This window comes from Manis javanica, chromosome 8 (genome assembly GCF_040802235.1).
Source record: "Manis javanica isolate MJ-LG chromosome 8, MJ_LKY, whole genome shotgun sequence".
NCBI classification, from domain to species: Eukaryota; Metazoa; Chordata; class Mammalia; order Pholidota; family Manidae; genus Manis; species Manis javanica.
The window spans coordinates 24890892-24902808 of record NC_133163.1 but is presented as its reverse complement, the minus strand read 5'-3'; the positions used below and the strand labels follow the sequence as shown (position 1 = coordinate 24902808).

The window sequence follows — 11917 nt, the reverse complement described above, 5'->3', positions numbered from 1 at the left end:
GTTGGGGCTAGATACTGGGGGTGTGGAAATTCCTTGTCAGACTTCACCAGTGTGAACTTAAATTAAAAGGAAATGCAGGCAATGTTGAGGCAAACGAATAGACCAGTGTTCCCTAAGGCTTAGAAGTTTATGTTGGGTGGGTTGGGTGGAGTGAGAGTAGAATACACTCCAGTGATTTCTTCAACTGACCTGACACTTCCACAAATAGAATTTTTTAATGACAAAACTACTACAGTTGTCCACTGGGATAAACGAAAGCCTCATTAAGTGAAGATCTTTCTAAAAACAAAGAGGTCCTTAGCAAGTAAACTCCAAGCCTTCCTCAATGCTTCTTAAGAGTTGATTCCTAATGTCATGCTCCTCATCATGGTTCACCTACAGAGTCTCGATGAGGAGACCTGAGTCCTCCCTGCTTCCCAAGGCCAGTCAGGATGCCCCTCCCTTGAATCTTAAGACCCTAACTAGAAAAGTTAAAAGCTTATCCTCCCTTAAAGCCTAGAGGGTTGCCATAGTCTAATTCTTAAACAGTATTTCTGTCCTACACAATTCAGAAGTAACTTCTAAAAATATGTCTATAAGAGCACAAAAACTAAATAAAGATGAGTAAATGTGGCTAGAGGAGGCCCCTTCTCAAACAGAGCCATGCTTCCATAAGAGGTGTAACCCAGAGAAACAAGAGGCACAGAGTGGATCCTATGAGAACGAGAAAACCACGTTTGTGCCTGTAGCTCTTGGTCCCTCGGCATGGTTCCGGTACACGGACATAGTTGTCCACCTAGGTAGGATGCCTGTTGGTGGATATGTCTGCTTAATCCACATCTTTCATGGTGTCACTGCAGATTGTAGCCTGGTGTGAGGGGATCTAAAGACCTGCATGCACTTGTCACAGCTGTTACTCATTAACTTGGGTGACTTTGGCCAAGTCACTGAAAGTCTCTAGGTGTCACTCCTCTCAGCTGAATCATACAGAATTGGAACTGGTTATTTTTTCCCAGTTCTGACCGTTTTTAAGATCTCCAGCTGTTACAGGTGAGCTATAAAATTAACAGATTAAATTGAAATAAAACCTGGGGTGCCTACAAAGTAGATTCGTAGTGCTCTGGTAAGATTATTTTCTGTTAAATTGTTCTATCAGGCTTTTAAGTTAGATGTGACTCTGAGAGAAGCATTTTGCCGGTCTGCATTCCTTTTGCCTTAGGTTCACCTGCTTGCAGCTAACATGGACTCAATCCCTATATAAAAGGCTGCTCTCAATTACTAACCACAGAGAATGATATGATTGGGGGTTAAATCAAATCATGGCCTTTCCTAATCAGTCATATGCAAACAGCTCTTTCCTTTCATCTGCAATGAAGGAAATAACTGGTTTTATATTTGGGGGAGTATGTCAGCTTTTATTTCATTCGAGATTTCTCTCCCCACAACCAAGGAGGATGTTTCTGCATATGTCCTAAGGAGCCTCCTAGGTTGGTTTAACATTTTTAAGGTAAACAGTCACAGACTGTAAACGAGGAAGCACTTTGTAAGGACTTTATTCTGGTCCCAGCCTTTATCCAGGGCAAGCACGGTAGGGATGGGGAGAGGTCTGCCTGGCGACACTGCAAGATCAGAATGGCTAGGGAGAGAGAGGCAGCAGGGAACAGCCTCTATATAAGAGGAGGGGAGTAATCCTTGCTGTCTACTTGACATCCTGAGATTATGGTGGGGTACCAAAAAATGATGTCTCCAAAGTGTTAAAAGCACTCCATTGAGCAAGGTAGCCTCCCTGCCCACAAACCCCGGGATGGAATTCAAGCGATAGCATTCCACCACTTAAGGGTTGTCATTGCTTGGAATAATTAAAACTGTCTTCTACTAAAATCTCATTCATAACTCATGGAAAGGCAGCAAATATCAACCCAGCTTTGGGTTCCCTGGAAGGAGCCGTTCCGTGGGTCCATGAAGTCCGGTGACAACTCTGACTTTTTCCTCTCAGAATTCCTCCCTCATTCTTAGAACACGTGGCTTTCCTATCTCTTTCGCTTTCTGAAAGATGGTTATGCAAGACATTAGAGAATTGCTTGAACGAGCAGTCTGTATGGTTCCTTCCTCAAATTACAGCAGCTGGGAGAGATGAGCAAACCAGAAAGAAAAGCCTGTGGAGTATGAAGTTAACACAGCAAGTGGGTGGAAGCTGTTAAGAAACGAAGGGGGATAAAAACTGAAGGCAGGATCCTGAGGCCAGCGCGTGTGAGGGCCCCCATAGGCTGAACATTAGCGTTTGGAAGGAGGCTTCTGAGGGGTGGCTTGAGCCTGAGAGTAAAAATAGCTGCCTTTAATTTTCCTAAAGACTCACTTTATCTCTGGAATTACAGTGGCCTTGGAGATGTGCTCAGTAATTCTGATAAATGTCTCTATAGCAGGCTGGCCGGGGCCTCTGTTCTCTGGGGGCACCCACAAGCCTTTGATCACTGGGTGGCAGATGGCAGCGCTTGGCCTGGAGCCCACCCTTAATCCAGGGCTGAGAGCAAGGCAGCTCCTGGGTCCTGGCTAAAAAACCAAGACCTGCTGCTGTCATACATGGTAAAGCCGTAACACTCCTGCAGAGAGCTGGGCTGAAATCATCGTCTCTGCTCATCCTTTACACAAGTTAATAAATTGCCCCAAAGGTAGAGGAAGAGAATTTAAAGATAACCACACATAAAAAATGGTACCCACAGCAGGCCCTGCACCAGATCTAATATGCAGGAAAACTGGCTCCCACTAGGTGGTTCTCCTAGTGAAAGTTTAATTCTGACTCCCCTGTGTTCTTCAGCAAGGCTTCTGGGCTTCTCTGAGCTGTCACTGGGCTGCGCAGGAAATGCGAATGAGCGTTCACTTGAGCAAAACACAGAGGAAGGGAATGATCCGCCAAAGCAAGTAGCCCAGGATACCCACAGCCAACAGCGAAGTTCCAGGCATGGTTTAGATGGCGTGCTTTCTCTAATGGCTCTGGTGCTCTGGCAGGCCGAGAGAGACCAGAGTAACTTGAAGGTGAGAACTTTTTTTAAAGCCTCCAAGTCAATGCCTGTCTAGTCAAGATGTATTTGGAAGTTTGTGCTTTATAGCCTGAGCTGCTTTCACTCTTGAAGCATTTTCTGAGCATCAGGCTGTGAAGCCCCTAGCCAGGAAGTTACTAATGTTGCTGGTTGTACTGTTCAGACTGGGCCACAGAGACGGGACTGGCCTCCTGACCCCACCAAGTGCAGAGGATTGGGAGAGGTGGGAGGGAGCACACTCAGTGGTAAATGTCTCTGCCACTGTTTGTTTTTTTTTTTAATTGAGGGCAAAAGGGCTCTGTAGCCCACAGGGTCAGAGGTGAGAAGGCACCTGACAGCACAGGTCAGCCCCAGGGTAGGTCCCTCTTTGGGGACCTTTACAAATCCTCAAATATGTGGTCTCCACTACTCTGTTTTTCACTCACCCTCCTTCCTCCCCCCAAATTTGTATTATTCTTAAACCCTGTTTATTTCCACTTCCCCTGGAAGTTTTAATGATTCCCAAAGCTTACTTAACCAAGACCTTGTCATTGTTACTTCAGGCTAACAAACATATTGCCAACAAGCTTATGGCCCAGGTGCTGATCTAGCTGTGGGTATAAAATGGTAAATGAAACAGGCATGGTCTCTGCTTATATTCTAGTGGGAGGGCAGCAATGACAGTCAACTAGTCAATCATCTCTTTGATGGTCTGAGTCTCACTAGGTCTTAAAGTTGGGTGTGTAAAACCAGGCAAGGTGATATTTTCTACTCCTAGTTTTATTTTGAAGATTAACATTTAATAACCTTTAGGTTTGGCATCCTTTGATTAGGGCATGAATCCTTAACATTAAACTGTTGAGAACAGAAGTGCTGATGTAGGCGCCATATATTAATTAGCTTATAAGTTCACTCCAACACCCGGGCACACTAATAAAGAGTTCTTGGAAGTGGATTATCCTGTTTGGTGGCTCACCTGCCGACCTCTGAGCTCACACACAGCAGCACCTGCACTTGCCTTCCCCAGCCTTCCCCAGCTGCAGCCAGCAGTAGCGTTCACAGGCACCAAGTGTGGGTCCTTCACTCTGCACTATAGGCACCTCACTTTCCTCCACCTGGTTCCTGGGCAGCAATGCTAAATACTTACAGAGGTGCAGGGCCTAGAGAGAGACACATGCAGTCCCAGCCCTGGAGCCCTCACAGCTGAGCCAGATGTGACTCACAGGGAAAGCAGCAACACAAGGTAGCCTGGCCTAGTGCCCAGGGCCAACTACAGGCCAGAGCTGCAGGGGCTCTCCAAGGCCTGGCAAGGAACTCAAGGTGAGTTGAGATCTGAGCTCAGCCTTGGAATATGCTGTTTAGATAAGCTTAGAGGAAGGGCAATGATGTTTTAGCCAAAGGAAAGAGCTTGAGTTCAGGCATCGTGATGAGAATATCATGGCTTTGGACCTGGATCTGTTTTCTGTGGGCTCCCAGCAAGTTATAGAGACTCTCCGGGCCTTGTTTCCCCATTTGTTAGTACTGTCTACTCTGAAAGATTATTGTGCCATGTGTGCAGTGTCTAGTACAGTGGTTCCACATGGTGGGTGCTCAACAAACAGTTATCATAAAATTGTTGCTGCAGGTGAAATATGCTGTTCAAGGAGTGACTGTGGGGCCAGCTGGGCTGACCTAGATCCAAGGTCAACCTTTCCTTCTACCTATAGCCTGGCTCCCCTCCTGCCTTCCTCACTCTGCTGCACCCAGAACAGAGCCCCTCCTTAGGACACACCCTGCAGAGCGCTTGGCAAGCACTCTCCCCAGCCTGTCCCAGGCCTCACCCCTCTTCAGGGCTGTATAGCCAGAGGGGGGGGGCTACAGACAAATCACGAGCCTTGACTATCAGCTCCACCCTAGCCAGGATCCTTAATCTCACACTCGGTGCAGCCTAGCTGGTGACAGTCACCAGTGTCCTACACAGTCGGTCCTCCACACCTGTTTCAGGTGAACTTGCCCAAAACCCCTGCTGGCCTTACTGCCCACCCCAGGCACCTCTGCTGCAGTGGCTCTAGCCATGGCTGGACAGTGGCAATCTCTGGGGAGCTTATAACATGCGACTATCCAGGCCACACCCCAGACCAACTCTACCAGATTTGTTGGAAGGTAGGACCTCCCCTACCCCACCCTCACCAGTAATTTTTAAAGCTCCTCAGATGATTGCAAATGCTGAGACAAGACTGGAACTGTGGCGATGGCTCCCTATTGTGGGATTGGATGGGGCTGGGGGAGTGGGGGAGAAGGAGAGACTAACTAGCCTCACTGGCGCATGTAGTGTGATCACTAGCATCCCACCTCCCAGGAGCTTGTTAGAAATGCAGACTCATAGGCCCAGCTGATTTGGAATCTGCATTTTTACCAGATCCCCAGGTGATTCCTGTGCACTGTCAAGTTAGAGCAGCGTTCGCACCAGCTCTTACTACATGCTCACAGCCGTCAAGTGTGATGCCAGGTGTTTTGCACACATCACACATTGTCTCATTTCACACAGCCTCTCAGCTGTTAGCACCCTCGCTGACAGACAAGGAAACACCTGCCATTCATTCAACAAATCCCTACTGAGTGCCTACTATGAGAAAAGCTCCGTGCTCAGGGTGGGATAAAAACAGGTGCTCCCTTGCTGGAGAAGAGCTCAGAGGGCAATGGGGCATGATGCCCACCTTATCACTTAACAGCTGTGTGTTCCTGGGCAACTTCCTCTGCCTCTCTGAGCTCGTTTCCTCTTAAACAGATCTGGGCTATCATGATGCAGTGTTTCCCCAGGCCAGGTATTCACCACGTGGCTTGGATCTAATATGAGTTAAAGCATGGTCGCTGTTGTCACAAACAAAAATACTACCAGGTGGTAGGGAGGAGATGGGGTGGGGTGACCCTGTGCCACAGTGGGGCTTGCATTAGGGCGACAGGGATGAGAGCGAGGTCGTGAGCGCTAAGAACCTCCCAGAAGGTAATGCACAGGGGAGGGGCAGTATGTGGACAAGACTGCCCTGTCCTCTCACTCCCTGACCCCATTTCCCTCGATCAAGTCGGTTTCGGTTTCTTCCCACTTTTCTAACGAGTAGATACGGGTCAGACTACTATTAGCAGCACGAGTCCGGCCCCTTGAAGCCAGTTGTGCTTGGCGAGGCAAGAAACCCTGCAGTCCTGGGCTTGGGTCGCTCCTGGTGCTCCCCTTGCGCTCAACCTATTCCAGCTGAGCGCCGGCCCCCGGGGGCCGGGTGCGCGGCCCGGCGGTGCCCCCTTCCGGCGGAGCCGAGGCACGGCAGCGGGCGCCGGGTGGGCCGCGAAACACTGGAACACAACAGCCCGCGGCGGAGACCCTGCTCCGCGCCGCCCTCGTCTCGCAGCTGGGGCCCCGGCTGCGGAAATACGGTCCTGGCGCGCGGGGCCTGAGGAGTCGGTTTAGGGGGTTCCTGTTCTTCGGAGTGCACCGTTGTGTCTTGTAATTTAATTGTCTCTCCTGAAAGCCTTGCTAATTAAATCCTTGCTCCGGCGAGCCGTCGTCCCCCCTCGCTGCTTCTACGTTCATTAATTGACCAGCGCGTGCGAGGGAATTCGCCTCTGCTGTCAGGCGCTCAGGTGGACCGGCCTCGCTGCCTGTTCGCGGGCCGCCTCGGCGTCCCACCTCAGGGCTCCTGGCTCTTTCCAGCTGGTCCATGAAGCAATCCTTGCGGTCTGAGTAAAGGCAGGAGCAGCCTACGCCTGCTGTGGTGACCTCTGCTGTCTCTCGGACTCCACCAAAACCACATTCATGTCATTTTCTCTCCCCTGTCTTTACAACTTGAAGTCATAACCCCCCATTGCCTTTTTTTAAATAATTAAAGTATCATTGGCATACAATCTTATGAAGGTTTCACATGAACAACGTTGTAGTTTCAACATGTGCCCATACTGTCAAGTCCTTACCCGACCCCAACGCCCCCATTACAGTCACTAACAGCGTACTAAGATGCTATAGACTCATTACTTGTCTTCTCCGTGCTGTACTGCCTTCCCCGTGACCTACCTATATTGTGATTGAGAATTATATTGCCCCTTAATCCCCTTCTCCCTCCCCACCACCCTCCCCAACCCCTTCCCTTTGGTAACCACTTGTCCCTTCTCAGATTCTGTGAGTCTGCTGCTATTTTGTTCCTTCAGTTTTGCTTTGTTTTTATACTCCACAAATGAGTGAAGTCATTTGGTACTTGTCTTTCTCCAACTGGCTTATTTCACTGAGCATAATACCCTCTAGCTCCATCCATGTTGCTGCAAATGGTAGGAATTCTTTTCTTTTTATGGCCGAATAATATTCCATTCTGTATAGGTACCACATCTTTATCCATTCACCTACTGGTGGACACTTAGATTGCTTCCATATTTTGACTATTGTAAATAGTGCAGCGATAAACATAGGGGTGCAAATGTTTTTTCGAATCAGGAATCTTGTTTTCTTCAGGTAAATTACTAGGAGTGGAATTCCTGGGTCAAATGGTATTTATTTCTGTTTTTAGTTTTCTGAGCAACCTCCATACTGCTTTCCACAGTGGTTGAAGTAATTTACATTTCCACCAACAGTGTCAGAGGGTTCCCCTTTCTCTGCATCCTTGCCAACATTTATTGTTGTCTTTTAAGAATGTTGGCCATTCTAACTGGTGTGAGGTGATACCTCATTGTGGCTTTAATTTACATTTTCCTGATGATAGCAATGTGGAGCATCTTTTCATTGGCCATGAAAAATTTCTTCTTTGGAGAGGTGTCTGTTTAGATCCTCCACCCATTTTTTAATCGGTTTATTTGTTTTTTGGGTGTTGAGGCATGTGAGTTCTTTATATATTTTGGATGCTAACCCCTTATAGGATAAGTCATTTACAAATATGTTCTCCCATACTGTAGAGGGCCTTTTTGTTCTGCTGATGGTGTCCTTTGCTGTACAGAAGCTTTTACATTTGATATAGTCCCACTTGTTCATTTTAGATTTTGTTTCCCTTGCCTGAGGAGATGTATTCGGGAAAAAGATGTTCATGTTTATGTTCAAGAGATTTTTGCCTATGTTTTCTTCTACGAATTTTATGGTTTCATGACTTACATTCAGGTCTTTGATTCATTTTGAGTTTACCTTTGTGCATGGAGTTAAACAATAATCCATTTTCATTCTCTTACATGTAGCTGTCCGATTTTGCCAACACCGTTGTTGAAGAGGCTATCTTTTCCCCATTGTATATCCATGGCTCCTTTATCATATATTAATTGACCATATATCCTGGGGTTTATATCTGGGTTCTCTATTCTATTCCATTGATCTATGGGTCTGTTCTTGGTCCAGTACCAAATTGTTTCAATTACTGTGGCTTTGTAGTAGAGCTTGAAGTTAGGCAGCATAATCCCCCCAGCTTTGTTCTTCTCAGGATTGCTTTGACTATTTGGGTTCTTTTGTTGTTCCATATGAATTTTAGAGCTATTTTTTTCTAGTTCATTGAAGAATGCTGTTGGTATTTTGATAGGGATTGCATTTACTCTGTAGATTGCTTAGGCAGGATGGCCATTTTGACAATATTAGTTCTTCCTGTCCCTGAGCATAGGGTATCTTTCCACTTATTGGTGTCTTTAACTTCTCTCATGAGTGTCTTGTAGTTTTCAGAGTATAGGTCTTTCACCTCCTTGGTTATCCCCTGCCCCCATTAAGAACTATTAAGAACTATTTTCTCTTAAGAACTATTCCTGCCTTCTCCCCACCATCCTCAGCACAACACACTAAGCAGGTTTGCCAGACTGGGCCCAATGACTTGTTGAAGGTCACACAACCTATCTAAGGCATCACTGGGACTAGGACTCAACATTCCTGAAGCTTAGGGGTCACCAACTCAGAAGCCTCCAGGAGCCAAACAGACAGGGGAAAAGTGTGGGTAGCTCTGTATTGGACTGTGGGGAGAGGTGGAGGCTGTGGCAAAGTAGACTGGCTTGCCCCTCCCCGGGGTCATTCAAACAATGAGCCTCACTGAGGGGCAAGCGTATCCAATTCTTGGTTAAGTCTGAGTGAGTCAGATGTCCAGTGACTTGCCCATGGTCACAAAGGGACTCAGCAGAAGAACCACTGGGCACTCCGGGCTCACAGTATGGTGATTTTCCAAGGTGCCATATCTAGATGGGAATGTGAGCCCTCTTGCTGAGTTTGGTCCAGCCAGGCCTAGTTCCTGCCCTCTGGCCAGCCACTCCCCTCCTGCCCCAAGCTGTAAACTTACTTAGGCCTGAGCCCCTTCCACAGCTCCTGCAGGGATCCCTCCCCAAATAGTACCTCTTGCCTAGGAGGCCTCCTCTCCCCTCCTATCTAAAAATCCCCATTAGATTTTTAGACAGTTCTGGCCCAGCTTTCAGCTGTCAGAAAGAAGAAGGCAGCTCAAGCAAATCCCAGAATTTGAGAGGAGGGGTTGTGGGGACAGTGTTATTTTAAGGAGATAACATAGGGATTTCGGGTACCACAAGCAGGCCAGAAAGGGGGCATTTAGGGACAGGGACTCTGGGAAGGAGCACACAGATGGACTGCCTCCTCCCTGGGCCTCATGGCACCTGCTCTCTGCTGTTCTGGCTCAGGGTTCCAGGTCAGCACCCTGCTCCCTGCCTGGAGGGCTTGGCGCTAAGGCTGCCTAATTGGGGGCCAGGCATTAACATGAGATCCCACCTCACCAGCCTTTCCTTCAACCCCTCAGGAGCCTTCTCCTTTCCCATATGTCTTCGATGAGCTTGGCAGATGTTTTTGTCTTTGGAGCCTGCTCTGTTTTAGAGTCTTTGGTGCCTCCCAAACCCTGGTCTCCAGCCAGTGGGTGTGGTGATGTCCGTCTGGTGTCTGCCTTCTAGCAGTGTCTGGTCCCCTCCTGCAGGCACCCTGACCCTGCTGGGAAGGGCAGCAGCCCAGAAATAGCTTTTCCCCTGGCTAGGTGTCACCCTCAAGCCCTGGGGTAGGGTCCCCAGCCTGGATTGTCCTCAGACTGCCACAGTCAGCCTCAGAAGATGCTGCTTGGTCCAAGCAGTCTGCTCATACCATCAGTCTAGGAGAGACCAGATACACCCCACAGGGCCTGAAGCCAGACTGTTTTCACCCACAGTCACCTTAAACAGCTAATTGTCAACTCTGTGAAGGTGGAGGCTTAGCCCAGTTCCTCTCTCTGTATCCATGAGGGCCTATTGAATAGTAGGTGCTCATTAAACATGTTGAATAAATGAATCAGTTAATGAATTAATGAGTGAAAACAACTCCTTGTTACTTTGTAGCAGGCAATTTATTAGATGTTTACAATAGTCCACAATAGAAAGGCAGTCTAGTGTTTGGGTTAAAAATTTAACTCAGGAGCAGGCAGCCTTGTTTGAATCCTAGCTCTGCCACTTATTAGGCTCAAGGTTGGGGACAAGTTATATAACTTCTCTGTGCCTGTTTCTTTACCTGGAAAAAGGGTTAATAATAAAGCATACTTCAAAGGGTTGCTATGCGGAATACATAGTCAATACAGGTAAAGTGTGTATATGAACAGGGCCTGGTATGTAGTGAGTGCTCAGTAAATGCAGGTTACTTTTACTCATAGTGGAATTACTACAGTAGCAATGGTATCAATGCCCCACACAACATGCTAGGGACTAGGAGAAACAAGAGGATTCCCCACCGCCATTCCTGCCTTCCAACATTTAGTAGAATTGGGAGACAAAACCCGCACAGGAAGGAGGGAGTGGGGAGAGCAGCAGAGTGTGCTGGAAGATTTCCATGGGGGCCAGTTGAGGGAAGGCCCTGGGGACATGTAGTGGGACTGGGAGAGGCCTGGGCTAATAGAAGAGGTGGGCTATGGGGAGGGGAATGATGCCCACAGGGCACAGAGGGCCACCAAGGGGACACGGGTCTCGCTCATCACCATGAGGAGATTGTGCGTCATGAAAGGTCACTCCGACATTTCAGAGTTTTCAGCCTTTTCTACTCCAACTCCTGGAAGTCTTGGTAGAAACAGTTTCCTTCCCGCCCATTTGCTGTACAGGAAGGCGAGAGTGATGGGGGCTCCCAGAGGCCTCTCCTTGGGCCCAGAGAGAGGCCCCAGGGCCTCTGGTGCTCCCACTTGGGTTGGCCAGTAGCTTTGGGACCCTCAGCCTTTGATCTCCAACCTGGAGGATGCTGTTGATCATTAGAAAAACTAGACACCCCTTCTTGCTTGACTCAAGTGAGACACCCTTGAGCTGGGGTGAGTCAGGGTTTTGTGAGAAGTGATCAGAAGGAAGAGGCGGGGTCCACAGGGAATGTGGCTGAACACTAAAATCTCTGACTCTGCCTTCAGGATGCATACTTATGCCCCCATCCCTCCTAAGTGGAGGCTTGTAATTCCCAGAAATCACCTGGCAGTCCTGCCTCTGGAGAGTCCCTCCTAACTGCACTCCCACTCACAGCCCTGCTTTTCTGCCTGGCCAGCTCCTATTCGTCCTGCATGACCCTACATTGCCTCCTCTGGGAAGTCTGCCAGCCTATCCTAGCACACTTTCCTTCTCTCTCCCTTCAGCATTCTCATGCTACAGCTATCTGTGATCAGCCCTCTTCCTTGTGAGCTTCCTAAGGTCAGGTAATGGGTTTCATTCATCTTTGCATTCCTGGTTCTTGGCATCATGCTTGGCATCAAGTCGGCATCAGTGAATGTCTGAGGAATGAATGGAGGAGCTGAGCCAGCACTACCCACAGAAAGAGGAATGAGGGCAGAGCTAGAGGCCAACACCCCCTCACCCTGCCAGCAGGCTCATCCTGGTTGGTGACAAGGTCCAAGGCTCTGCTTCATCTCTAAAGCATCTCAGCTAAAGCAGGAGCAATACATCGTTGCTCCCTGTCCATCCCCTCCTTTTCTCCAGCAGAAGGGTTTCCTCCCTGCATCCCTGAGAGTATG

General features: G+C 48.4%; 1 protein-coding gene across 4 annotated transcripts in view; it reads left to right on the top strand.

The window, feature by feature from the left end:
• Positions 1-11917, top strand: part of TMEM63C (transmembrane protein 63C) — a 123357-nt gene that overhangs the window by 664 nt on the left and 110776 nt on the right. Inside the window, exons 1-2 of one of the 4 annotated variants that reach the window (XM_073242083.1) lie at positions 41-1029; positions 2795-3012. The exons of 2 other annotated variants lie outside the window; for them this stretch is intronic. The gene's annotated coding sequence lies outside the window, so the exon portion shown is untranslated. Of the gene's footprint in view, positions 1-40; positions 1030-2794; positions 3013-11917 lie in introns of those variants that run through there. One more of the 4 variants, XM_037021569.2, reaches the window with a different exon arrangement.